This window comes from Protopterus annectens, chromosome 14.part0 (assembly GCF_019279795.1).
Source record: "Protopterus annectens isolate FY-2018-M chromosome 14.part0, PAN1.0, whole genome shotgun sequence".
NCBI classification, from domain to species: domain Eukaryota; kingdom Metazoa; phylum Chordata; order Ceratodontiformes; family Protopteridae; genus Protopterus; species Protopterus annectens.
In genome coordinates, this window is record NC_056748.1 from 945,511,646 (window position 1) to 945,537,603 (window position 25,958).

The window sequence follows — 25,958 nt, forward strand, 5'->3', positions numbered from 1 at the left end:
TATAAACCTTACGATCACAGGATCATAGGAGATTACTAGCCTACTGACACAGAGGTCATTTTTAGCCTATCCATTTCAACCCAATGTGATACCGTAGGACTGCTAGTCAATACCCAAGATTGCATTTAGTGATGATGGCCCAAAGTCCAGGAAGGTTGTGGGCACTATCCCTGGTAAGAATTTACGGTGCCCCATCCACTCATCCAGGTTCCTCTTGAACAGTGTTATAGAGGTTCTCTGTTTCATGTGAATTAGTAGCCTGTTTCAAAGACATGGCAGTCACTGGGAGATAAATCTGTCTCTCCACCATGTTCTATTTAAGTCACAGGCCATATTTAAGTCCCTAGAACAGGAAGTCCTAGACCCATTTCATTTACAGATATGCAGTAAGTTCATTAGGTTTGGGTCTTGGATTGCTTGGTAGACCAGGCATAAATCTCCCCTAAGAAGTCTATACGAAACGGAGTATAGTGACAGGGACTTTAGCTGGTCCATGTAAGGCACATGCTGGAAGCCCTTATCTTCTTTGTTAGAAACCTCTGAGGTCTCTCCAGTTGCTGCAGTTGCTTAATATGGTACATAGCGAATGGGGCATTATGCTCAATTATGGGATGGATAAGTGCTGTGTATGGGGGGTTATAACTTCTTTTGCTCTTGAGGCAATGCCTTTACAAATCAAATGAGGTACATGGAAAGCTTTCCTTACAATGGTAGACACATGGTGTTCGAAGTTAAGGTTGCTATCAGTCTGTGATCCCAGGTCCTTTACCACTTCATGGGTACTTAGGGTATTGTTGTTGATTTGATAATGGAAGGGGCATTGTTTGTGCTAAAGGGAATGATGATGCATTTCTTAGCATTCAGTTTGAAACTGTGACTAATGCACCAGTCGTTGGTCTGTGTGAGACCCTTCTGAAATATACTGACATCATTTGGGGATTCAAAGATCGCAGCTAGTTTGCAGTCGTCTGCAAACATTGTCAGCCACAACCCTTTGATTTTGATCTGAACTTCTGAGAAGTGTATACCAAACAGTAGGGGGCCCAGCACTGACCCCTATGGCATCCCACTGGCAACAGGTCTGCTGGTTGATGTGGAGCCACCCACTTTGACAGTGTGTGTGTGGTTTGTAAGCCAGCTGGCAACCCATCTTACAATGCAGGGGTTTACATTGTTTGCTAAGTTTATTGGTAATGCCTGAATGTGGAACTGTGTTGAAAGACTTTGCCAAGTTAGGTATGCTGTGTGCACAGATTTGCCCTCATCAATGGCCCTGTCACACTTTCAAAGAACTCTACCAGATTTAACACACAGGATCTGCCCTTCATGAAGTCAAATTGGGTAGGATCCAGGGTTTGGAGGTCACCTCTGTGTTTATTTTTCAGGTTCGTAAATATACATTCATTGGCCTTACAGATGAGTCTGGTCTTGCTTATGGGTCTGTAATTCCCCGGGTCTGTTGCTAGGCAACCTTTGTGGAGGAGAATAACTGTAGCTGTTCTCCATTCCATAGGGACAAAGCCTGTGGTTAGGCTATGATTGAAAAGGGTACTTAGTGGGGAGGCTAGTTCATGTTTTAGTCTGTTTAGAAGACAACCTGGGATGTCATCTGGTCCCACAGAGGCCGTGTTCTTTGCCTTGGACAGGGCTTTTAGGATGTTTTCTTCAGATATGTAAGGTGGGGGGGGGTTTGGATAGGGTTTGTTGTAAGTCAGGAGGGGATAAAGGAGTGGAATTTTCACCAAACCTATCCACTAGCAGGTTCGCTACCTCTGTGGGGTCAGTGTGTGTGTGATATCGCTGACCACCTGTTCTGCACATGCTTGGGTCCTACCCTTTAGGTTATGTAAAAGGCCTTATGGTTATCTTTGGCAGTACTTACTAGGTTTCTCTCAAAGGCGCTCTTACAGGATTTGACAAGTTGTCTTATTTGCCTGTTAAAGCTGAGGAGGGTGCTTTTCTATTTTTGGGTCCTTGTCTTTGTTTTCTGGACAGCCAGTTTTTTGCATTTATTAAAGAGTTTGTTGATGCTGGAAGTCCACCCTGGTAGCTTGCTTTTACTTGGGGCTCTGGCTTTGATTCTATCTGGTACAGTTGAGTTTATACACTTATGCAGGTGATTGTACAGGGCATTAGTGTAAGCTTCAACATGGTTACCACTTTCAGCTTGGAGTGGGACTTGGAATGCATGCATACCTTCACCTTGGAGGGTATAGTTTGCTTTGGTGAAGTTCTTAAGTCTGATTTCACCCTTTGTGAGTTCTGGTGTTAGTATAATTTCAAAGGTGACTGATTTCTGATCAATTTTAACTAATGAGGGTCCAACAATTGCTGCAGTGCACCTGCTTAACATGTCGGTGAGGACCAGATCTAGAATGTCTGTTCCTCTTGTCAGGGTATGGACAATTTGCTCCAGGGCATTTGAATTCACAAAGTCAAGGAAGTTTTGTGCTAGCAAGTTTGGGCTAGAGTATGCTATTCAGTTGATGGTGGGATAATTGAAATCCCCTATAACCAGTGTGTTCACTAACATTTGGATTGTCTCCAGTTTGATTAAGTAGGCTTTGTGGGTGTTGTGACCCATGGAGGGGAATCCATAACTGGCTAGGACATCAAATTGGGTCTTATCCACTGTAAGCTGGACCTGTAGTTAAATCCATGGAGTTGTTCAGTCTAACTAGATGGTAGGTGAATTTATCTTTAATATAGATTGAAACCCCACCTCCTTTGGTTTTCATACATTCATTTTGTGGTCTAAAGGTGTGGTAGACATTGCAACCTTGCAGGGCCAGGGTACTCTCTGAGGCCTTAAACAAGGTTTCTCTGACTGCACAGACATCTACATCTTCTAGTGATAGAAGTGCTTCCAGGGAGTGCAGTTTCTGGTTTAAGCTCTTAGCATTTAGCCTCAGAGTAACTGACTTATTCTGAGAGCCAGTCTTATGGAATCTGCCCCCAAATGCAGTCCTGTTTACAGACAAGCCTTACACCGGAGTAAGTCACTTACACTGATGGCAACTCCTTGAAAATTGTGCCCATTAATTTTAAAACTGTACCTCAGGAAGTACCTCATGGTGGTCTACCAGCTGGTGGTAAGTTCTGCAGTAGCAGGTTGTGCACGACACAGACTGGCTTAAGAAGCCACAGACGTTTCTTTTCTGTTTCATTCCCAGTAGTGTATCACTGTTTCTTCCAGAACTAAAGAGCTGCTAGTAAATGAATGAAGTCAGATGCCCAGAAGCACATTCATGAAGTAACACTTTAGCAACATTGTATCTTTATATTTAGCATCACAATGAGCTGATTATAATAGTAGCCAGTTTCAAATTAGTAGACTGTGGTACTTAAAAAACAAAAGTAACAGATTCTGCTGCCCTGAACACCTAGACAACTTGATGAATGGGAAATAATCATGTTATTATGCCAACACCTTCATAGGTTCCTAGGTGATTACTAGACTAATGCCGCAAGAGCCTTTACAAGCTTAGCTAATAATTCCCAGGCTATGACAATATTATATCTTAATTCCTCAGATATGGGATGGGGTAGTATCAGGGCAGTGGGTCTTTGGGTGTTCAGTTGTTTAAGACAAAACCTGGGATTCAAAGACAAGGACTGCAGCCATGTAAACTGTCTACTGCAGATAGGTACAGTTTATGTGGTTATGTAAAATGTGATTCAGAAATATGTTTAGCCGTTATGAGGAAGAACTCATTATTGTCTAATTTACATGTCTTTGAATCGCATGTAATTACTGTCAATGCTAAACACCTCTGGCATCCCACGCATTGCGTTTGCACAGGATCCCACTTCAGTTACTTCTTCACATATGCATATATGTACATATGTGTATATTCATACACACACGCGCACACACACACACACAGATATTTACTCATTATGACAGTCATCCTCACCTCACTCAAACACAATTACAGACACACTAAGCTATTCATCTACACACCCACACAAAAATGCACTGCATTACTGATCTTCAGCCTACCCCGCCACTGCAACCACCCAGGCAGAAACACACACACACACACACACACACACTTGTGCACACATGCACAAACACTGCCATACACATATACAACCCCCAACACTGCTTCTCCACTGAACTGCCCTAAATGTCCCATTGACTATATAGGGGAATGTAAATGGGGGAAAGCAGGTGTTTGACCTATTTGCCATGGATGCTTGTACAAAATTTACACAGCAGAGAGGGTCTCTGAATTATTCAGCAGTGTAAATCCCATTCCCACAAGCATTTCTTGAGGAGAGAACATGGCAAATTACCACTAGTCACTCCCTCCAAATGCCTTACCATTTACCATTGCCATATGGATGACCCGCGACAGTGATTCTTGTAAAACAGTTGCTGCCAGGTTGTCTCAAAATCAAGAAGGGTTACTGTAGTGGTTGGTTGCTTATATTATGGCTTAACCCTTTCTGAATCCAGGGAAGGTGGACGCTAACTATGGATAAAGTAAAATGAAAAGTCTTATTGTATGTGAATATTTAACTTATTTAACTTCTGCATATTGTTAATTTGATGTAACACTTTCAAAGGTTCTGATCAGCCTTGGCTGCTGAAACTATTTGATACAGCACATAAATCAGAATAAAGTGTGATGTAAGTGTGTTAACAGAACTCAAAAATGTAGAATAAACGTCTTATAAAATAGTGAGTTCCACACTGACTGAAGCATATTGTTTTACAAGTATCTGCTCTTCTCTGTGCTCAGTTATAATGCTGTCCAATTCATATTGCTCAATGACAATCAGTTACCCTTATCTTGCATTTGACTTTCATCCATCTTTGTACAGCAAGAGCTAACCTTTCGTGACAGGCTTGACTGCTGTCTTTATATAATGAAAACCCTTCAAAATGGTCTTAAAATATACTGAACTTCAATTAAGAAACATTACTCATTTTTATTAAACTGAAATGAGTTACAAATTAAAGGACATTTTAATGTATCTCTTAATGCCTTGTTAATCTTAATCCTATGAATTAGTTGAGCTGCTGTGTTTTCTATTTCTAGTATAATTAGCATAAAATCTTGACAAAACAAAACTACCCGGCAGTGACAAACTATCTGAATACAAAAAAAGGCAAATAAACACATTTTCTAAAACAGCCACACTAATATGCAGCAAAAAATCTCAAATCAAGTAAGGTAAAAAAAAAGAAAAACATTTAATATTTTGTTTTCCTAACACTAAACAATAATGGTTCAGTTGTGTATTATACCTGCCTTGTTTCATTTACCAATAGAAATACCGAAAGTAAAGACAATTAGTAATGATAGTCGTTATGTAAAATGCAGTAGGTACAGTTGTAGCAGCATAGATTTAGCTTTAACATCAATGCAAAACCATCTTTGTGAACAGATAAGTTCAAGAGGTAGCAAGGAATGACATCAGCATAAGGCTTACGTATATCAATATCGGAAAAGAAACTTATTTCACCTATTAGCTACCTTTGGAGAAACACTACTATATTTCAAGAGTGAAACTACTGATAATTTGAGACAATAGATAAAATGGATCAATTCTTTCTTAACGTGGACTAAGGTTTTCATTTACAAGTAAATCTCTTACACTCCAAATGGGGATCATTTATGTTTAAAACTAACTGAGATGCTAGACTACCAAGCAAAAGGACTCTGCTGCACTTTTCTCAGTGGTATGGCCTTCTGGGTTTCAATCTCTGGGTTTAGTTTCTCCAAGTCTTTTGGGTTTTTAATACCATCACAGGAATGGACCCCATTAGTAAGTCAAAGTATGACTACATTTTGTGAAATTAGTATTTTTTCACTCTTTGATGTTAGCCAGAAGTGCACTTTGCAACACCCACGATTGTGCCCAGAATTGACTCCTCCTGTATTTCATACAGAGTTACATGTATCAGTAACATATCCAAGTGTAATTGTAAATTCTTTTTTATAAGACCCATTGATCTTACTACTATTGGAACAGTCTGGGTATCCTTCTTCCACATTGCCCTCATTTTTGCTTGCAAATTCTGATATTTTTGACTTTGCGTACGTCTGTACATAAGACACTGTAATCAGTGGGTGCAGCAGTTTCAATGATCCATGCTATTTTTGTCTTCTTTTCATGAACTACTATATCTACTTTTCTTGTATCTATTTTTTGAACCGTTGGCAATGAGTGATCCCATATGATATAAAGTTCAACGTTTTCTGGTGTGCGGCTCATGTTTTCACTGCTTCTCGACCATTTCAATATTGCAATGTTTGCACAATCCCCAGTCCAACAGTCTTGCCACATTATTATGCCTTCCAGTATGCAGTCCTTCTGCCACGAGCGTATCACACCCAGCAACAAGATGTGCAATTGTTTCCAGTTCTGTTTTACAGAACCTGAATTTGTCCGTCTCACATGTTCAATGGACTTACTAACATGTATGTAGTCCACTGTCCTAGGCTGCCAATATTAACCTTTCAGCTTTGAGTTTAAATTGAAAATTCTTAACCATTCCTGCATCAGATCCTGATTGACTTGAAACTGTTCCAGGAGTTTTCTATTTGTTAATACTGCACTTTTCTCAGCAGTATGGCCTCCTGCGTTTCAGTCTCTGCACTGTATGAAGAAACATGCACCTTTGAAATAATCACTGCCATTATATCAGCCACCGCACTATTCTGGAGAACAAATTATAAAAAAATAATGACCACAATCATCATCATCATCATCATAATAATAATAATAATAATAATAATAATAATAATAATAATAATAATAATAATACAGATTGTTTAACCAGATAGGCTTTCTGAACACTCAGTCCCTTTTCACAGGTGACCCAGGAGGAATGTCTGGTTAAGTGACCTGCTCAAGATCACCCACTATGAATATGAGGGCTAAGGGAATAAAACCACATACCACAGGAGCTACAGTTCACAGCCTTAATGCGTTTTACTAGCTGCCATATGCTATATAATAGTATATAAAAACGAATTACAGCCATGGACTTTATAACTGTATGTACAAAAAGACCAAAAGCTTTATTTTCATTTTCTAAAAATAGACACTCTAAAAATAATTTCATATCTCTGAGCTGCAACTGTGTAACATCTTTCTGTGCTACTTTTGTTCATCCCTTTACTTTTGTAAATGCTTTCCCTTTTAACTGTTTATTTTTCTCTTGGGCATGCTGTCCCTTCACCACCTTCATAAATCACCAACTGCATCCTGCACTCTTACCACCAACATTTCCCCGACTTCCCTCTCCATTTAATCGACTGTTTTCCTACTTTCAGTGACAGCACCATCCTACCTCTGCCTTCTCTTGTTCCCCAGAATTTCTTCAAAGAAATTCTTGTTTGCAGAATTTGTCAAAAAGTACAGTTGTTTTCAATCTTGTCATAAAAGTAGATGCCCTTCCTTCACTGTTGCTGTATCCAGTGCAGAAAGGATGTTCCGCTCTGGGCAGCCTGTCACTCAGCCAGTATAAATAAACTTAAGAAAATATCTTGTTTGCACCACACATCACATTTATGCTCCCTGCACAGAATGTCGGGCATAAAAGGGATGTAAGGAAGCAACAACCTAGAACTGAGAGTCTATACCCATCCAGAAGGAAAAAATGCACAATAAACAAGAAGGGGTTTGATGGAGACAGCAAATGCTGCAACAGTGAAGAGAAGGACATCTACTGTTATTGTAAGATTTTACACAAATGTACTACGTCCTTCTATATCACTTTGCAGTATTCGGTACAGAAGGGAGAGGAAAAAAGCTCATGAAACAGAATGGGAGATGGAAGGCTGAGAAGAGCCCTCAACAAACCCACATAAAATGTTTTCAGCAAAACCTGCTGTGGCCCTAAAAACCATATCCAACTTATAATGCTTAGTAAAGGTATGTACTGAAGTCCAAGTAGGAGCTTCAAGGATGGAGTTAGTGTCCAACCCCTTGAACAAGGCACCAGAAGAGGCAACAGCCCTGGTGGAACGAGCTCTAACAGAAGTAGACAGAGATTTGCCATGAAAAGAATAACAAAAGGAAATGTCCTTAGATATCCAGGAGGAGATGGTTTACTTAGAAATAGCCAAACCCAAAGACCTGGGATGAAAGGAAACAAAAAGCTGATCAGACTTATGAATAACCCTAGTTTTATACTAATAGTATCCGAGCTGTCTTTGTAAATACAAAGTATGCAAGACCCTCTCAGTAGCAGACTGAGGAGAAGAGAAAAGGGAAGGGATTTGTACCAACTGATTCAAGGACAACTCATTGACTACCTTGGGCATAAAATAAGGATTAGTAAGAAGGGCACCCTGTTCCTGTGAAAACCCAAAACAGGAGGAATAGCCATAAGGACCTGCAGCTCAGAAACCCTCTGAGAAGAAGTAAGAGCCAGCAAAAAAGCAGTCGCCAAGGTACAATGTGCAAAGAAACAGAATCTGCAGGCTGAAAAGGAGCCTTTTGAATTTATCCAAAACAAAATTAAGATCCAAAGGAGGAAGAGGAATAGGCTTTCTTGGATGCCTAACATGTAGGGCTCCTTTAAGAAACTGCTTGACCTAAATATGAACAATCAAAGTGGTATTCAAGGGCAAACCAGCAGAAATGGCTGACAAATTAGCCTTAACAGAAGATTAGGCCAATCCAAAATGGAGAAACTCACACATAAGACAGGAGCAGAGGGATCACAACTTACAAAGGATCCTGGTTGCGAGCATGGTACCAGATCAAAAATTTCTTCCATTTGGACATATAAGATTTTTTGCTTGAGGGTTTCCTTGCCTCCTGTAAAACCCTGAGCATGTCCTCAGAAAAGAGGTGCCTGAAAGGGATCAAAATCCTACCACACACAATGTTAGTTGCAGAGTGGACAACTGGGGATGGATGAGAGACCCCATGTCCTATGTGAGGAGATCCAACCAGTGAGGTTACATGTGATAAATGCCCCTCGTTAGATGCATTAAGAGGGGGAACCAGTGCTGTCTTGGCCAAATGGGAGTCACTAGGAAGATTATTAGGGAATCCAGCTGAATCTTCTGCAGGACTCTTGAAAGTAGAGCAAGGAGAGGGAAAGCATAAAAACACCTCTCCTTCCAAGGAAAGGAAAGGGCATGTGTCTGCCAGGTCAGATGGTGTGGCATTCTGGAACAGAAGAGAGGAAGCTTCCTATTCAGAGGGGAGGCAAAAAGTTCTACCTGATGAATACCCTGCAGATTGACAATGTCCAGAAACATGTCTGTGTGAAGCATCCATTTGTGAGCCTGTTTTTATTTACCTGCTCAGAGAGTCTGCCACAAGATTGTGCTCAGAAGGAATGTATACTGCCTTAAGACTTAACTGATAACTGAGAGACACTTCCCAAGCCTGAAGTACCATCCTGCAGAGGAGGTAAGATTTTCGTCCCCCCTTGCTTGTTGACATACCACATCACTGTAGTGTTGTCTGTGAAAACTTTCAAGGGGCCAGGAGAGAACATGGGGTGAAAAGCCTGAAGGGCCAGAAAAAAAGCCCTCATCTGTTTGAAGCTGATGTGGTCTGACATCTGATGGTGATGCCAAAGACCCTGAAATTTCAGGTGACCAAGAGATGCCAACCACCCATGTCTGAGGCATCGGTGAACAGCTCTTGAGAAGAGACTGGAGGCTGAAAGGGTGGCCTGAGTTGAGAGCGAACAGTTGAACCCACCACTCAAATTCCTTCTTGAGATAGGGAAGGAGAGGTGCACTGAAATTCAGCGGGTGACAATGCTGCAGCCAAACCAACCTGAGGTACCACTGAAGCTTCTGCATATGCAGTCTGGCAAGAAGAAGCATCAAAATAGAAGAGACCATGAATCCCAGAGCCCAAATAAACTCCCTGGCTGGCATGGCAGTCAAAGGAAGAAGAGATTGAAAGAAGGCTGCCAATGACAACACCTTTGGAGGTGGAAGAGAGGCCAATACTGGCACCATCTAAATGCTGCATTCCAGACACACATGATCCTGAGAGGGAGTCAGAAAGGGCTTTTGGAAGTTGACAGTAAACCCCAGACTGAAGAAGAGAAATGGTGAACTGCAGATACTGCAACAATTGACTGGAAGAAGGTGCCTGAGGCAACAGGTCATCTAGATAAGGAAAATTCTGAATGCCTTGCAGCCTGCAGAAGGCAATCATAGCAGCTAGGCATTTTATAAATACCCTTGGGTCAGTAGAGAGGGCAGAGAGCAAACCGCAGAAATGAAAATGAGAAAACACAGAGAAACATAAAAACTGCCTGAAGTGAGGGTGAATAGGAATATGAAGGTAAGCATCTTTCAGATCCAAAGACACCAGGAAAGCATGGGATAATAAAAGAGGAAACAGAGTCTCAAGAGTAAGCATCCAAAAAGAAGGGATCTCAAGAAAGGCTTTGAGCTGGGAGAGATCCAAAATAAGAGGAACCATGAACATCGTGGAATAAATACCCCTTCTCACTTGGGAAACAGGGACAGGTTGAATGGTCCCTTGATTCAATAGTAACCCTATAACCTCCAGGAAATGAGGAAGTTGCTCTGGAGGAGGTTGAGGAATCCCAGAAAAAGGTGGAAGACATTTCCATACCATGAAGTAACCCTGATGGATGATAGAATAAAACCCATGAATCTAAAGTTATGATACACTAATTTAGAAGACAAAGGCAGAGCCAAAGGGACAAAGGAACCTCTTGTAAAGGTGGAGGGGACACATTTTCAAAGAGAAGCAGGCTTACCAGAAAAGGGAGGCTTCTGGACCACATAAATCTGAGAAGCCTTAGCAGAGGTGGCTCACCTCCCTTCCTTCCAGCCCTTAGAGGCCTGGCAGGGTTGCCTGCGAACAAAAGCAGACCTAGAAGGATAATTCCTCTGGAACATAGGGATAGAAGAGATGACAATATATTTAAGGTCTTACAAGGCTTTGCCTTTCTGTTAGAGAGACTTAAACATGTCAGCAGCATCATTCCCAAAATATGAATATTATCCAAAGAAGTATCCAACAACTTGGCCTTAATGTTCTTAGGAAGAGACTGGAGATGTAGCCAAGAATAACGCTTGATGATGGACCCAAAAGCCGCAGCCCTGAAAGAAGCATCAGCAGCATATAGATACACGAAGAGTGGTGATACACTTGAGAAGCAGAACCTAAAAAAGATAAGGCAGATGACTTGCCATCAGAATCAGGGAGGGCAGAGATAACCTAACCAACCTGAGCAATCAAGGCCAGAGCATAACTGGCCATGTGGGTCTGGTAATTAACAGCCCTAAAGGCCAAAGTAGAAGCAGTGTAAACCTTCTTACCAATCCTCTCCATTGCCCTGCTATCCTTATCAAAAGGCAAAAGTCTGGAAGGTTTGTCTGAAGAGACTGACATCACAGCAGGATCACCAGAAGGACATTTACATAAAAATAGATAATCTTTAGGAACCTTATTGAACCTGTCATGTTTCTTAGGTACAGAAGGCTGAGAATCAGGGCACTTGGAAGCAGCAATGAAAGTATCTAACAAGGCAGCCAACACGAGAGGACCTGCCGATGGTTTAGGAGTATCCATCTGAAGCAAAGCATAATATCTTCTCTGAATATCAAACACTTGAGAAGAATCCCACTTAAAGTATTCTATCATCCTAGCAGTTGTGCCCTCAAAGGACAATTCCTTGTAGAAGACTCATGGTCAACAGAGTCCTCTTCATTAGAACCATAAGCAAAAGGTGAAAGCATCTGTGAAGAATAGGACAAAGACCCTTCACCAGACAGGCAGTCCTCATCCGAGGAATCTGGTTCCTTAAACCAATTAGAAAGGATAGAGGTCCAAGGAGGAGCAGGTACTGAAACCCCTTGAGGAGGCTTTAGGGTCAGTAAGGAAGAGAACAAACTCTGAGTAAACTTCTTACCATTCCCTCTGAGGATCCATAGGACAGACCAAAATATGCTTCAGTTATTTTAGAAGGGACATCAGCCCTAACAAATACAGGAGGTTTCGACTATTGTCAAGATTTGAGAAAAGAACCCGGAACGTCCTCCCTGACCAATATCTGTGGAATCCCTCTACGACCCTCTGAGATTATCAACTGTGGTTCACCCCTCGATGTCCAGAGAAGTTGCCTGAGGACGTGCAAAAAAACAGATCCATGCTGGCCTCTGTTGGGGTGGCAGCAGAGGAATTTGACATAACACTGAATGGCTTACAAAGCTATTACCTGCTTCTAGAGGGATGTTTGTTGAAGGCTGGGCAGCTAAAGAATCCATCTAAGACTTCTTGGCCCTCTTCTTACCTAGCGGAAGTATCTTTGGTTAAAGGATTCCACCATGGTACCCTGGGCTAACTGTCTAAGCCATTGGTTTTCAAGATAAATGGTCGGGGAAGACAAACAGCTTCTGAGTGTCTTAGGCACAAATGCCTTACAGATACTACAAGAAGTATTGTCGTGGGAAGCACCCAAACATAAAAAACAATGTTCATGATGATCCTTATGGGGAACTTGCCTCCCATACTGACATTTTCCCCTCTTGGATGGTATGAGCTCTAGGTAGTGATATAAAATACAAGACCAAGAAAGTAAAATAAAAAAATAAAAATAATACCAGTGAGGCAGTTATCTGGTGCTGCTAAATATTCAGTACAGCAGCAAAGCATTAAAACCAACTGGGAAAAATGGCATTCGAACTAGTGGCAAAAGAAGTTCTAGGTAGTTGCATCGGTAGGCCTCTTTTATGTCCTATGTTCTGTATGAGCAGCATACATGTGACATACTGCACAAGCAAGATCTCTTTTAAGCTTACTTATAGTGGCAGAGTGATGGGCTGCCCAGAGGGGGCATCCTTTCTGTACTGAATACTGCAACAGTGATATAGAAGGACATCATTCAGTATATACAATAGAAGTTCCCCTTCCAGCGGGGTCCGAATGGAGAGATGATAAGTCAGCAAGCAAAGAAGAGTAGTACTGCTGAAATTAAATTAATCCTCAAGTCTTGGTGAGTACCCTCACAATGTGGACCCTGTTTTCCACAAAACTCTCACTAAGACAACACGATATATGTATTTTATATAGCATATATCATGGACAGAAGTAGGTTGAAAATTAAAAAGAGCTGGGTGCTCAAGACCCGGGATAAAAAAGTGCCCAATCCTGGTACATGCACTGGTGCCAGGACTGGAAAAAAATAGTGTAGAATCCTCAAAATATGGAAACGTTCCTAAAATGGGGCAAGGCCAGGCCCAGGGAGAGCATGGTTCCCTTGTTGTAGATTGAAGTAGTAGTCCAAAAGAAAACACAAAAACTGATAGGCCAGAGAAGAGCTATGAAGACAATATAGTGGACTATTGATGATAAAGAAATTATGTATTGTTACTATTATGCAGAAAGCCCAGAATTTCCAAACACAATACATACAAAAAGATTGAGAGAAATTATAAGAAAGAGAAATACTTCCACAAATTAAAACTGTCAGAAGCTTCAAATAAAGATTTGTGTTCAGTAATACAACAGATTTGTGAAAAACAGTATACAGACCAAGAAACTCCGATCTGTTTGGAAAAAGAAGCATCTGAGGAAGTGTAAAAATATAAACAACAAAACCTACAGATTTTTGCAAAGTATAAAAAAAGACATATGGGCATGGGATATGGTGCAATAGTTATGCAAAATTGAAAGCCAAATTAATCAATACAAAAAATGGCCCCAAAGATATTTGAAGAGAAATACAGGCAAAGGCATCCAGACATGGAAAATTTCACAATACAAAAATTATATCACAAAGAGGGACTGTAGAAAAGAAGATTAGTAAAGCAGAAGTTGAAAAAAATAGAAGTTGAAGTTATGGAGTGCCTGCGAAGTGAAGGATTTGGTGTAGAAGGTCTTACACAGGTTACATCACAGCATGATGGAACGAGTCCCCAAAATAAGGAGAAACAGTAAGATCAAGAGACATCTGAAGAAGAAATATGGACATGGGAATGAAAAAAAGAGATTTAATATGGTGTGATATTTATGCAAAGGAGACAGGAAAACTAATCAATACAAAGAGAGCAGCACCAAAGATATCTGAAGAGAAATACAGGCAAAGAATCCAGACATGGAAAACTTTACAATTCAAAAAATAAAAAGACAAAGAGAAAAAGTATAAAAGAAGATTAGTAATGCAGAAATTAAAGAAATAGAAACTGTGGTTACGGAGTACCTGCGAAGTGAAGGATTCAGTGTAGAAAATATAACTCAGAAAGCAAAACAGCAGAACAGAGCAATGGACATTAAAGTTAAGGAGAAACCAATGGAAAGGGAAGCAACTGGTCAGTTGTCATATGAAAATATTTTCCACAGGAAACCAGTATAAAAGTTCACTTGAAGCTGGACAGCAAAGGAAGGAACAGGAAAATGGCAACTCTGACGCAGTCAATGTTGAGGAGTGATAGGCCAGTGAGTTCCCATATGACAGAGCAATGGAAGACACAGGATGAAATTGAGGAGAATGTACCACAGGAAGATGGTATAGAACTTTCTATAGAATGCCCACAGGAAATGGAGAACAAAAAATGTGCCCTCAGTTTAGAAGAAAAAGAGCTGAGGGAAGGGTTGCTTGATTTAATAGAGATATTTAGACATTTTAAGATCAATGAAAGAAATAGACTGCAGAAGGTCAATAAACCCCCCAAAATTTAGAAGTTTTATAAAACAAATGAACACAGTAATTAGGACTGTCCATTGAGATCCATGCGATGCAACAGAAGTAAACAGGATATATTACTGTGTAGCTAAATTGAGAAACCACAAAGCAGGCTGGTGTTACAAGAAACAAGGATAACATTTATTCTTAAGCACTTTCGTCACAGATTACAGTTGACTTCTTCAGAAAAAACAAGAGTGCATCCACCCCACTCCTTAAATACTCATTACAAACACATTCCAAACCAATTTGTAAAAAACACCATAGGCATTTAAAGGTGCAGACTCCCTGTTTGCTCCACAATTATACATGCAAGATAAAAACAAACTAACTATAAAACATGATTCAACATGTACTTTAAACTTAGTATTTTAACAAAAAAATCATAAAGTGAACAATTGAATAAAAAATCAACAATTAGATAAAAAAAATCAACAATTAGATAAAAAAATCAGCTTTTAACCTCAAAAAGCTGGTTATTGAAACCATTTCATTCAACCCTGGAAAAATATTGGCGTTGACCCTTAATTGCCATAACAGTTCTTTGTATTCAAGCCAGTAATCCATAGGACCTCCTCTCTCATCCGTAGTCAGCTGTTCAAGAACTGTGAATTTAAAATTGTGACCTGGGTGGGTATTGACGTGCTTGGCTGGTGAATTTTTTAGGTTCATTTTCCTACTGTCATATAAATGCTGGTAAATACGTGTACGAAAGGCATTTTTGGTCTTGCCTATATAAAAACAGGCACACTTCTGACAAATACCAGCATATATGACATTCTTACTGCTACAGTTGTACTTATACTGAAATTTCACCCATCCATGTCTGTTAAGAAAAACACTGTCACCTTCCAAAATATACTTGCAGTGAGTACACTGCTTGCATTTGGACATTCTCCCTAATGCTCCAGCCGTATTGACACCTTTCCTCCTCTCTAAGATATTTTTAACACTGGTGTCCTTTATGTACACTACCACAGGGGCTTCCCCTACTCTCTCTCTTATGGCATTGTCTCCTGACAAAATATACCAGTTCTTGTAGACAATGTCCCGAATCAGTGGGAACTGAGGGGTGTCAGTTAATATAAAACCATGGTGAAAATGACCAGAGGATGAATCCCCGCTCTCCAAAGGAGCACACAATCTGGAGATGTCAATCCCTAGTAAGGGATAAAAATGTCCCTCAAGTCTCTTCCTAGTCACTTCATCAAGAAGAAGCAACACAAATTGCTCAGGATAAACTCTTTGTGCCAACATATTCAACAAAACTTCCCTTTCTGCATAAAAATCATCGATCCTGCTAGTCATGCGAGCCAACCTCACTCCCTGCCCCTTAACCAGGGAGCGTTTCTGATGTACAGGATGCCTGTTCTCATAATGAAGAAGGGAGTTCGAATAGGTTTGTTTTTGATATATGGTAGAATAAAATTGTGCAGAGGTATAATCCTTGCTAATCCTGATGTCCAGGTAACTGATGGAATCGACATGAGTTTCCATAGTGAATTCCAGCAATGTAGTGCTAGAATTGAGGAATAAAAAAAATTCATCCAACTGGTCGTGGTTATTTTTCCATAAAATCAGGATATCATCAAGGTAACGTCCATAAAACTTACACCATGACATCCCTGTAGATGGAAAAACTATGGAAAGTTCCCACTGAGTCAGGACTACGTTTGCAAAAACTGGGGCACAAGCTGCACCCATAGCCACACCTGTGCTCTCTTTGAACAATTGACCCTCATAGATTACAAAACTATCCTCCAAAACAAGTTCCATCAAAGTTCTCAGAGTCAAAATTTTGGTATGTGAAAAATTGGTATGCTGACAAAAAAAATCATAAAACATATCCACTCCTTCTGTGTGAGGACAAATTAAGTGAATTCAACCAGAGTTTGATGAAATTAAGAAACATCAAACTGGAAGTGGCATACTTTAATGAATGTAAAAAGGTCAAAGTGGTACCTAAGGGCCTTAGGTCTTGGCAATACCCTATGGGGTTGGTAGAAGGTTCGTCATTTCATACAGATTTAATAAATCTGTTTGATAAACATGGTTTCAAACTATTACAGTTGATTAATGGGCATTACCAATGGGCCGCTGATGCTCTAACTAAAGAAATCACTAAACTAGATGTGGAAATCCAAAACAATCTGAACTTCCACCATTATCATTTTGATTATGAGCGGTCATTCAGTAGTATTGACCAACTCATAAACAAAATTACTGCCAACAAAACCAAGAAGCTCAAAAGGGACATTAAGGCATATGGGGAAGGTACAGCATATCCAAACCCCCCACCTTCACAAGGTAACTCTTTAGCTTCTAGTGTGTGCCATGTCGATGGAACAGACTGCCCTAATATTACAGAGGGAGCAAGACCTAGTGCCTCTATACATGTGGAGGTTGATGCTACAGCCCTCAGTGAACCAGTTTAACTGAGTGATCGTTTGGCTTTGCAACACCAATCTACTCCTCCAGTCCAGGAGGTTGAGAATTAAAATTTTCAGAACTCAGCCTCCCACTATTCCTCCTATCAGGGTCAGAAGATCAGGAACAGGTCCAGAAACAGGAAGAACTAGTTGGGATTCAGGACGATGTAGACTGGCTCACTACAAGGACATGTACTGTAATCAGAAATTCTGATTCAGATTTCAATATTTATAACTTTTCTGACTTCCACTTTTCCACTGATTTGGTGTTGTCAGCCAAAGGCCTCAATTTTGTACCAACTAGATGGGCAGATTTGGCTAAAACTATTTTAGAGTTAAAGTTGTTTGTCAGAACGTTAAACCTGCAATTGTTGTTGGGTAATTGTACTAGGGAGTTGGGTACTTTTACCGTCCCTAGTTCTTATAACCCACCTTTATGTCCTATATTAGAAATGTTTGAACAGATTTGTGAATTAGACATTTGCCATTTATTTAGTCACCCTTTTTCATCACAATCACCCAGATTCAATATCAGTAAGGAAGAAAGAACTTCATTAGATCTTTTATGCAATGCACCAGTCAGAGTAATGCAGCCTGATAAGGGTGGCGGATTGTTGGTGATAAATGACTGGGATTATATAAGAAGAATAGAAGATATTTTGGGATCTGAGACGTATAAGGAAATTTCTAGGAATGAGTTGAATATAGGTCTTGCCAGAATCGCCGGTTATTATAATGACATGTTTATCAATATTTCGATAGACTTGAACTTATTCAACTATATATCTATATCAGGGCCCAAGACTCCCATAATATTTGGTTCACCAAAAATTCACAAGAACCTTGAAGACCCTCCTATGCGTCCACTGGTTAGCGCAGGTGTAGCATTACCTATGCCAGTGCGAAGGTAGTAGATTCAATTTTGAAGAAATATGTGGAGAGTGAACTACAGATATCCAAACATTCCTGGTCATTTTTGGCCAGGGTCAACCAAATCCCTTACAGTGCAAACAGTTATTTTTTGACCATAGATGTGAGGGATTTATATTCTTCAATCCCCCATTCAGTGGCACTGGATTGGATTCCCACTATGATGTGTTCCAAAGGAGCACCCGATGAGGAGATCCAGCAGGTTAGTGAATTAGTGGACATTATCTTGTCCAGCAATTACATTACTTTTAACAGGTATTACCTACAAAAAAATAGGGGTACCGATGGGATCTCCATGTGGTGCCAGTGTGGCCAATTTGGTTATGGCTGTCTGGGAAAGGGAACATGTATTCACGAATCATGTATACCAGGACAAGGTTTTATTGTATACACGATTCCTGGATGATATTTTTATCATCCTAAAAGGGGATGGTGAAATAGTGGATCAGCTCCTAAACCATTTCAACTCTTCCACTGACTTTTTGAAGTTCACCTTTAGTGTGGAAAGGGACAGGATTTCATACTTAGATGTAGATCTTTCAAAAGATACAAGTTCTAACTGCTATATAGCTAGAATTCACTGAAAGGAAACCTTTTCAAATAGTTACTTGCAGTTCAACAGAAGAAATCCATCATAAAGGGCCAATCGGTGAGAGCTGCAAGAATGGTGACTAGAGATAGTGACTTCTATGACAAATATAAATTCATGGAGGGTCTTTTCCTCAAAAGAGGTTATCCGGCAGGTCTGATTTTGGACGTAATTTGTGAAGTCCATAACAAGCGGGTGTCAGGTTTTTATGCGCCTATCTTAAACCCTTTTGAAACACGTGAGGATAACTGTACACTCAATCCAATAGCCAAGACGTTTCATCCTTCTAGCTTCATCCTAACTTACAATGTGGATGTGAAGGCCATTACTTCTATCATACAAAAAAACTGGAGTTTAATTATGCAGGAGGGGTTATTCAGGGAGAATGGTATGGAATACCCCAAAATAGTTTTTAGAAAACATTCTGGAATCTAAGGCCAGGTCCCTGGAAGTAAGAGCAGGTATGTCTAAATGCAATATGTGCCGTTATTGTAAGCACATATCAGTGGGGGGTCGTCCTTTGTTATAAGGAAATCTAAATACAGAATACATGGTAGGTTTAATTGTTCTAGTACAGGAGTCGTCTACATAGCTAAGTGTTCCCACTGCCCAGTCTTCTATGTCGGTAAAACCGACAGAAAATTACAGGAGCGTATTTACGAGCATATATACGCTATTAGGAAGGGTAAGGTGGAAAACGCTTTAGCAAAGCATGTAAAGGAAAATCTTTTACATTAATTTTCCTTCTCAGCCATCGACCAAGTTCGATCGGATGGCAGGGGGGATCTGATTCATTAAACCTCGAAGGGAGAGAATTGGTTTGGCAACTTAGACTGGATGCGTGCCATTATCCAGGCATCAATGACAGATTATCTATATCATGTATACTGAAACTAGTATCTATTGTACCTATTGATTTTCATTATGGCATACATACAAGTAAAATATAGATAATAGTTTTAATTATAAATATACATAAAATAACAACTAGGATAGTTTTTTATTTGATTGTACAGTAGCTTTCGGTAGCAGTTGTTTTGTAGTTGGTAGTAGCATCAGATGAGTAAAGTACCCCGGGGTTATTGATGGTTTATTTTCGCTTTTATTTTCATTCTGATTTATTGCATTCATTGCATGATGTGACATTAAAATTCCATCATTTACATTCATTAAATTTAACAACATGCTGGCTCATCAAATAAGTAACATCTACTATTTTTATATGTTTTTAATCAATCAGGTTCTTTTTCTGATTAATATAATGTTTTTGAGGAGTTTTTATATGTATTCAATGATATTTTGTATATTCTTCTATAGATAAGATGTGGGGGTATTTAAAGGGTAGTGATCGAGTGACATTGTTTCCGCTTTTATTTCTCTTAGGAGTTTTCTGAGGAAGTTGGTGTATTGTAACCGACGAAAAGCTTGGGAGAAGCTTAAACTTAATAAATTGTGTTCGTTTTATATTTTGGCGACTTGGAGTTTTATTTTGGTGTTCTCATGGGACGGAGGAGTTTTGTGCATCTCATCTCTTTTACAGTGTGTCTACATTTCCTTGGTTTGTCAACGTGTTTTTTATCTAATTGTTGATTTTTTTCATCTAATTGTTGATTTTTTATTCAATTGTTCACTTTATGATTTTTTGTCAAAATACTAAGTTTAAAGTACATGTTGAATCATGTTTTATAGTTAGTTTGTTTTTATCTTGCATGTATAATTGTGAAGCAAACAGGGAGTCTGTACCTTTAAATGCCTATGGTGTTTTTTACAAATTGGTTTGTAATGTGTTTGTAATGAGTATTTAAGGAGTGGGGTGGAGGCACTCTGTTTTTTCTGAAGAAGTCAACTGTAATCTGTGACGAAAGCGCTTAAGAATAAATGTTATCCTTGTTTCTTGTAACACCAGCCTGCTTTGTGATTTCTCAGTTTGTGTTACTTGGTTGGGTGTGTAGCTACATTAATAACAGATAAAATTCTACCACAAGAACACAGGGTAGTAAGGGGAAGGAAGGGGAGAAATTGAATACCATTATGGAAGTATCGAATAGAGAAAACTATAAAGCAATTAAGACAAGAAGTGTCACTGTTAGAAGAGTACAGAAATGGAACAGATCAACAAAAATACTCAGAAAGATAGACATGATAAAAGCAATGCTTAGAATTAGGGTCTATATTAGAACATCGAGGTTTCAGACCTTTGAATGTTCTAATATCGAACCCTATGCAGCGAAAGCTTAAAATATCGAAGCAACAGAAAACCAAATTTTTCCTAGGGAAAGAATTTGGTTGTCCATTTCTGTTGCTTCGGTATTTTCAGCGCTGTGGTGGAAAGTACCGGGTTAGGTTCAGGTAAGTGTGCGATTGTGTGAATGTGAGGGTTAGGGTGGGTTAGGTGAGTTAGGGTTAGGGTGCGGGTTAGGTATGTGTGCGATTGTGTGGTCATGAGGGTTAGGACAGGTTAGGTGAGTTAGGGTTAGGGAGCGGGTGAGGTGAGTGTGCGATAGTGACGGACCTTAGGGTTAGGGTGTGGGTTAAGGTAAGTGGATAGTTAGTGGTGTGTGTATAGTTTAGTGTAGGGTTAGGTGTAAGAGTTTAGGTGTATGTGTGTGGATTGCTGTTTGTTTGGTGTGCTTGTGTTGTGTGTATGTGTTTTGGAACAGCGATTTTCCCTAAAAAAAAAAAAATCACTGTTCTGACAGTTCGAAATTGTAAGCTTTCACTTACATAGGTTCGATTAATCACCATTTGCTTTTTTAAGCTGTCGGTGATCTAATATAGACCCCAGAATTATAACGGATCAGGATTTATCTTGCATTATTGCAAATAATAAGCTAAAAATATCAGTACAGACAGAAAAACTTAAAAGATACACAGACAAATATAAAGGAAAAGTACAAAATAAGCAAGTTATTGAGGACCCAAAACAGTTTTATAGAGAAAGTACAGTTTTATACCTACCATAAATGTAGATGTTCGAGTGCTAATACAGCTGCAGTAATCACGTATGGGTTCTCTGCCGTCAGGCGGTCCCTCGGTCGGCCGAATTCCAAAGTCTTGGTCCGGCGTCGGTTGTTGTCGCTTTCTTTCCTGACGTCAATGCGACAGGGGTATATAAGACACAGCCGACGCCATATTCTTCAGTCTTTTCTTGCCCCAGATGTCAGGTGCCCCCAGAAGGAAGGCAATACATAAATAATATATAAAAATATATTCAAGCAATACAATGTAATCAAAAAACAGTAGTTGCAAGCAAATACACCATAGGAGGATAACCCAAATTAGGTTGTATGAGGAGGTGTTAGCCACTAGTCCTTTACCAAGAGGGGAAGGAGGGAGGGAAACCTGTACTGCAGCTGTATTAGCACTCGAACATCTACATTTATGGTAGGTACAAAACTGTACTATGTTTATCGTGCATACAGCTGCAGTAATCACATATGGGTAGAATCCCAAAGCTACGCACAGGGTGGCAGGCACTAGGTGGAACTGGGATGAGCCAGAATGCCCTGCAATACAGCAGTGGCAAAGCTTGCTCTAGTTTTGGAATATAAAGGCAGGTGGTAGTGTTTTGTGAAGGTATGCACAGAACTCCAAGTGGCTGCCTCCAAAATATCTTTGGTAGAAACTCCTCTGAGGAAGGCTGTAGAGGTAGCTGTGGCCCTGGTGGAGTGGGATCTGATGCCTGTAGGGACAGATTTCCCATGATAGGAGTAACAAAATCGTATGCAGTGGCCTATCCATTTTGACAGCATAGGACACAAAAAGCTGTTCTGATTTCCTGAAAGGCTTTGTTCTGTCCAAATAATAACATAGCTGCCTATGGATGTCTAAGGAATGTAGCAGCCTTTCCCCTTTGTTTTGAGGATTGGGGTAAAAGGTAGGTAAGTGTATGGCTTGATTCAAAGCTACCCTGGATACCACTTTAGGCATAAATGACGGATTGGTTCGAAGGGAAACCCTGTCCTGATGGAAGATGAGAAAGGGCTGCACAGCCATGAGGGCTTGTAGCTCCGAAACCCTACGAGCTGAGGTAATGGCCAGAAGGAAAGCTGTTTTCCAGGACAAATATTGCAAATCTGTTGAGGCAGCTGGTTCAAAGGGAGGCAATGTTAATTTTTCTAGAATGTAATTAAGATCCCAGGCTGGCACTGGTTGTTTCCTTGGTGGTCTTATATTCTTAGTTCCCCTGAGGAACTGTCTTAAAAGTGGGTGAGAGAATAACGGTGGATCCGTGTTGAATTCTACAGAAATGGCTGAGGCATGGATTTTTATGGAGGAAAATGAGAGCCCACTGTTCAGCAGCTCAGCTAGATACTGTAATACCTGAGGCAAATTTAGTTTTATAGGATCCTGGCCTTTTTTCTCATTCCAGGAGCAAAACCGTTTCCATTTTGCGGAGTAGGCCTTTCTAGTTGATGGCCTTCTGGCCTCCAGAATGACGTCCTGCACCTCTTTGGGGAGTAGGATCTGTTGTGGTGTTAAGGAATTTTCCATGCAGCGAGATTGAGTGTTTTCAGCTGACTGTGAAGAGTTTTGTAGCTGTGCTGAGTCAGCAGAAGAGGCATTAGAGGTAGAAGCCAGGGAGGAGTATGTGTTAGGCTCCTCAGGAGTGGGTACCAGTGCTGTCTTGGCCAGTCTGGAGCAATCAGTATCATATTCGGTCTGTCTGCTCTTGCTTTCAAGAGCACCTTGGGCAGAAGAGGCAGAGGTGGGAAAGCGTACACTGTCCATGCTGTCCAACTGAATGAAAGGGCGTCCACTCTCCAGGCCTTTGGATGGAAGGTCCTTGAACAAAACTTTTCCAATTGATGATTCCTGTGGGAGGCGAAGAGATCTATGTCTGGCCTTCCCCACGGTTGGATTATCTGTGTAAACACCTGAGGATGCAACTTCCATTCATGCGGATCTGTCATATTTCTGCTTAGACTGTCTGCCAGCGTGTTTTCCAAACCTGGCAAGTACTGTGCTTGAAGTTCGATTTGCCATTCCAGAGCCAAGTTCCAAAGTGTCATGGCTAGTCTGCACAGGGGGTATGAATGTGTTCCTCCTTGTTTGTTTATGTACCACATTACTGTGGTGTTGTCTGTTCTTATCAATAATTGTCCTGGATGCAGGAGGTCCTTGAATGCTGTAATTGCATTTATCACTGCTAGCATTTCTTTTTGGTTGATGTGAAGGTGCTTTTCCTTTTGGGACCATTTGCCCTGAATGCACCTGTCTGTCATGTGCGCCCCCCAGGCGTAATCTGAGGTGTCTGTTGTGATGACATGATTTGCTTGAGGCTTGCAGAATGGGAGACCTGTGTTTGTTTGACATGCTTGGGCCCACCATAGAAATTCCTTTTGCAAACATGGAATTATTGGTATTATTGTTTCCAAATTGTGGCTGTGCTGAGACCATAGGTTTTTTAGGTACCATTGAAGTTTTCTGATATGCAACTTTGCATATGGGATTAAAAGAATGCAAGATGCCATGAAGCCCAGAGCCTGCAGGATTTTCCTTGCAGTAAGCCTGGTACAATTTGCTAGTATTTTGAAGTACTGAGTTAGTTGCCCCTGTTTTTCTGGTGTAAGGTAGGCCAGCTGGGTGTTTGTGTCCAAGTTGGCACCCAGGAAAGTTATTTTCTGAGATGGTGTGAGCCTGGATTTCTCTTTGTTGATTGTGTATCCCAGAGAATTCAGTAACCGTATTGCATAAGCCAGATGTTCCAGAAGTTTGTGCTTGCTGTCCGCTTGGATCAGGCAGTCGTCCAAATAAGGGTAAATTTGTATCCCTTAAAGTCTGCAGTAGGCGATTACTGATGCCAGGCATTTCGTGAATACTCTGGGCGCAGTAGATAAGCCAAAGGGCAATGCAGAGAATTGATAGTGGATTGAACCTGCAAGAAATCTGAGGTATCTTCTGCAGCTTTGTCTGATTGGGACATGCAGGTATGCCTCCTTGAGGTCCAATGTTACCAGCCAAAACCCCTTGCCCAGCATGGGAAGAAGCTGCTGTAATGTGAGCATCTTGAATTTTGGTACGAGTAGAAAAGTATTTAGGATGGATAAGTCCAAAATGGGTCTCCAGTCGGTTCCTTTCCTTGGTACCAGAAATAGTCTGGAATAAAAACCTTGACCTTGTTCGTGAGTAGGTACCTCTTGAATAGCTTTCATGTCCATGAGTTTTGAAATTTGTATTTGTGCCTCTGCCCTTTGATTGTGTGGCAGGTTTGGCATGCCTCTCATTTTTGGAAGAGTGTGAAAATGAAATCTGTAGCCTCTGTTTATAATGTCCAGGATCCATTTGTCTGTTGTGATAATATGCCAATTTCTTGTAAATAATGCCAGCTTTCCTCCCAAAGGAGCTGCCAGCTGAGACTTGCTTGGCATGAAAAGGAGGAAGCCATTGGGTTTGTTTTCTGTATTGTTGTGCACTGTCTTCGCCACCTCTTGGTGCTGGAGTTTGCCATTGTCTGCCTCTATATGATCCTTGAGATTGTCCTCTGCCCCTTGTGCGCCTGTATCTAACCTCTTTGGGGCTTGTCCGTGGCTGGAAAGGACCAGTTTATAGAAGGCCAATTTCTGCTAAAACGAGGTGGTTGTACCTGTAGAAAAGCCTTGACAGTTTGCATAGATTTAGCTTTTTCTTCCATTTTATGTAGTATCTCCTCAACATTAGTACCAAATAGCACATCCTTTTGTAAAGGAGCATCTAGTAGTTTAGCTTTAACATGATCAGGCAAGCTTTGTTCCCTAAGCCAAGCATGTCTACGAATGACTGATCCTGTAACAGCAGTTCTACTTGAGGCCTCTAAGGCATCATAGCCACATTGTAAGGTGTGTTTACCCACTTGTTCTGCACTATGCATCATATCCTGCAATTCCTTCAAATCTGATTGTTCAGGTTGAGACATTTTATTTCTTAATTGAGATAACAGAAACTGCTGGTATTTAAGCATATGGAACTGACAATTTAAGGCCCTCATGGCTAGGGTGGCCGAGGTGTATACCTTTTTCCCCCACCTTTCTAAGGATCTAGATTCTCTTTCAGAAGGTAGTGGATTCTTGGCAGTAGAGGCCTTCATTCCCTTGGGGCCTTGAGAAATGGTTTCAGGGTCAGCATTATGGCTTTTGAAAAGAAATTTGTGAGAGTTAGGAACTCTGTAGTACCTATCAGGTTTGACTGGAGCAGGAGGCAGGGAATCCGGATTAAGACAAGCCTCCGAGTAAACATCCTCAAGTATGTCCAAGACAGGAGGTATAGCCAGCGGTCTGTGTTGAGGTAACAAAAGAAATTCTCTAAGCCTTTTCTTGGAATCAGAAAAGTCTTGGCCTTCCCAATGGAAGTGCTCCCTCAAGGTGTGCAAGGTTTC

General features: G+C 40.6%; 1 protein-coding gene across 1 annotated transcript in view; it reads right to left on the reverse strand.

The window, feature by feature from the left end:
* The window catches only part of LOC122789359 (anthrax toxin receptor 1-like), a 1,490,698-nt gene that overhangs the window by 529,098 nt on the left and 935,642 nt on the right, over positions 1-25,958 (reverse strand). The window lies entirely within an intron of this gene.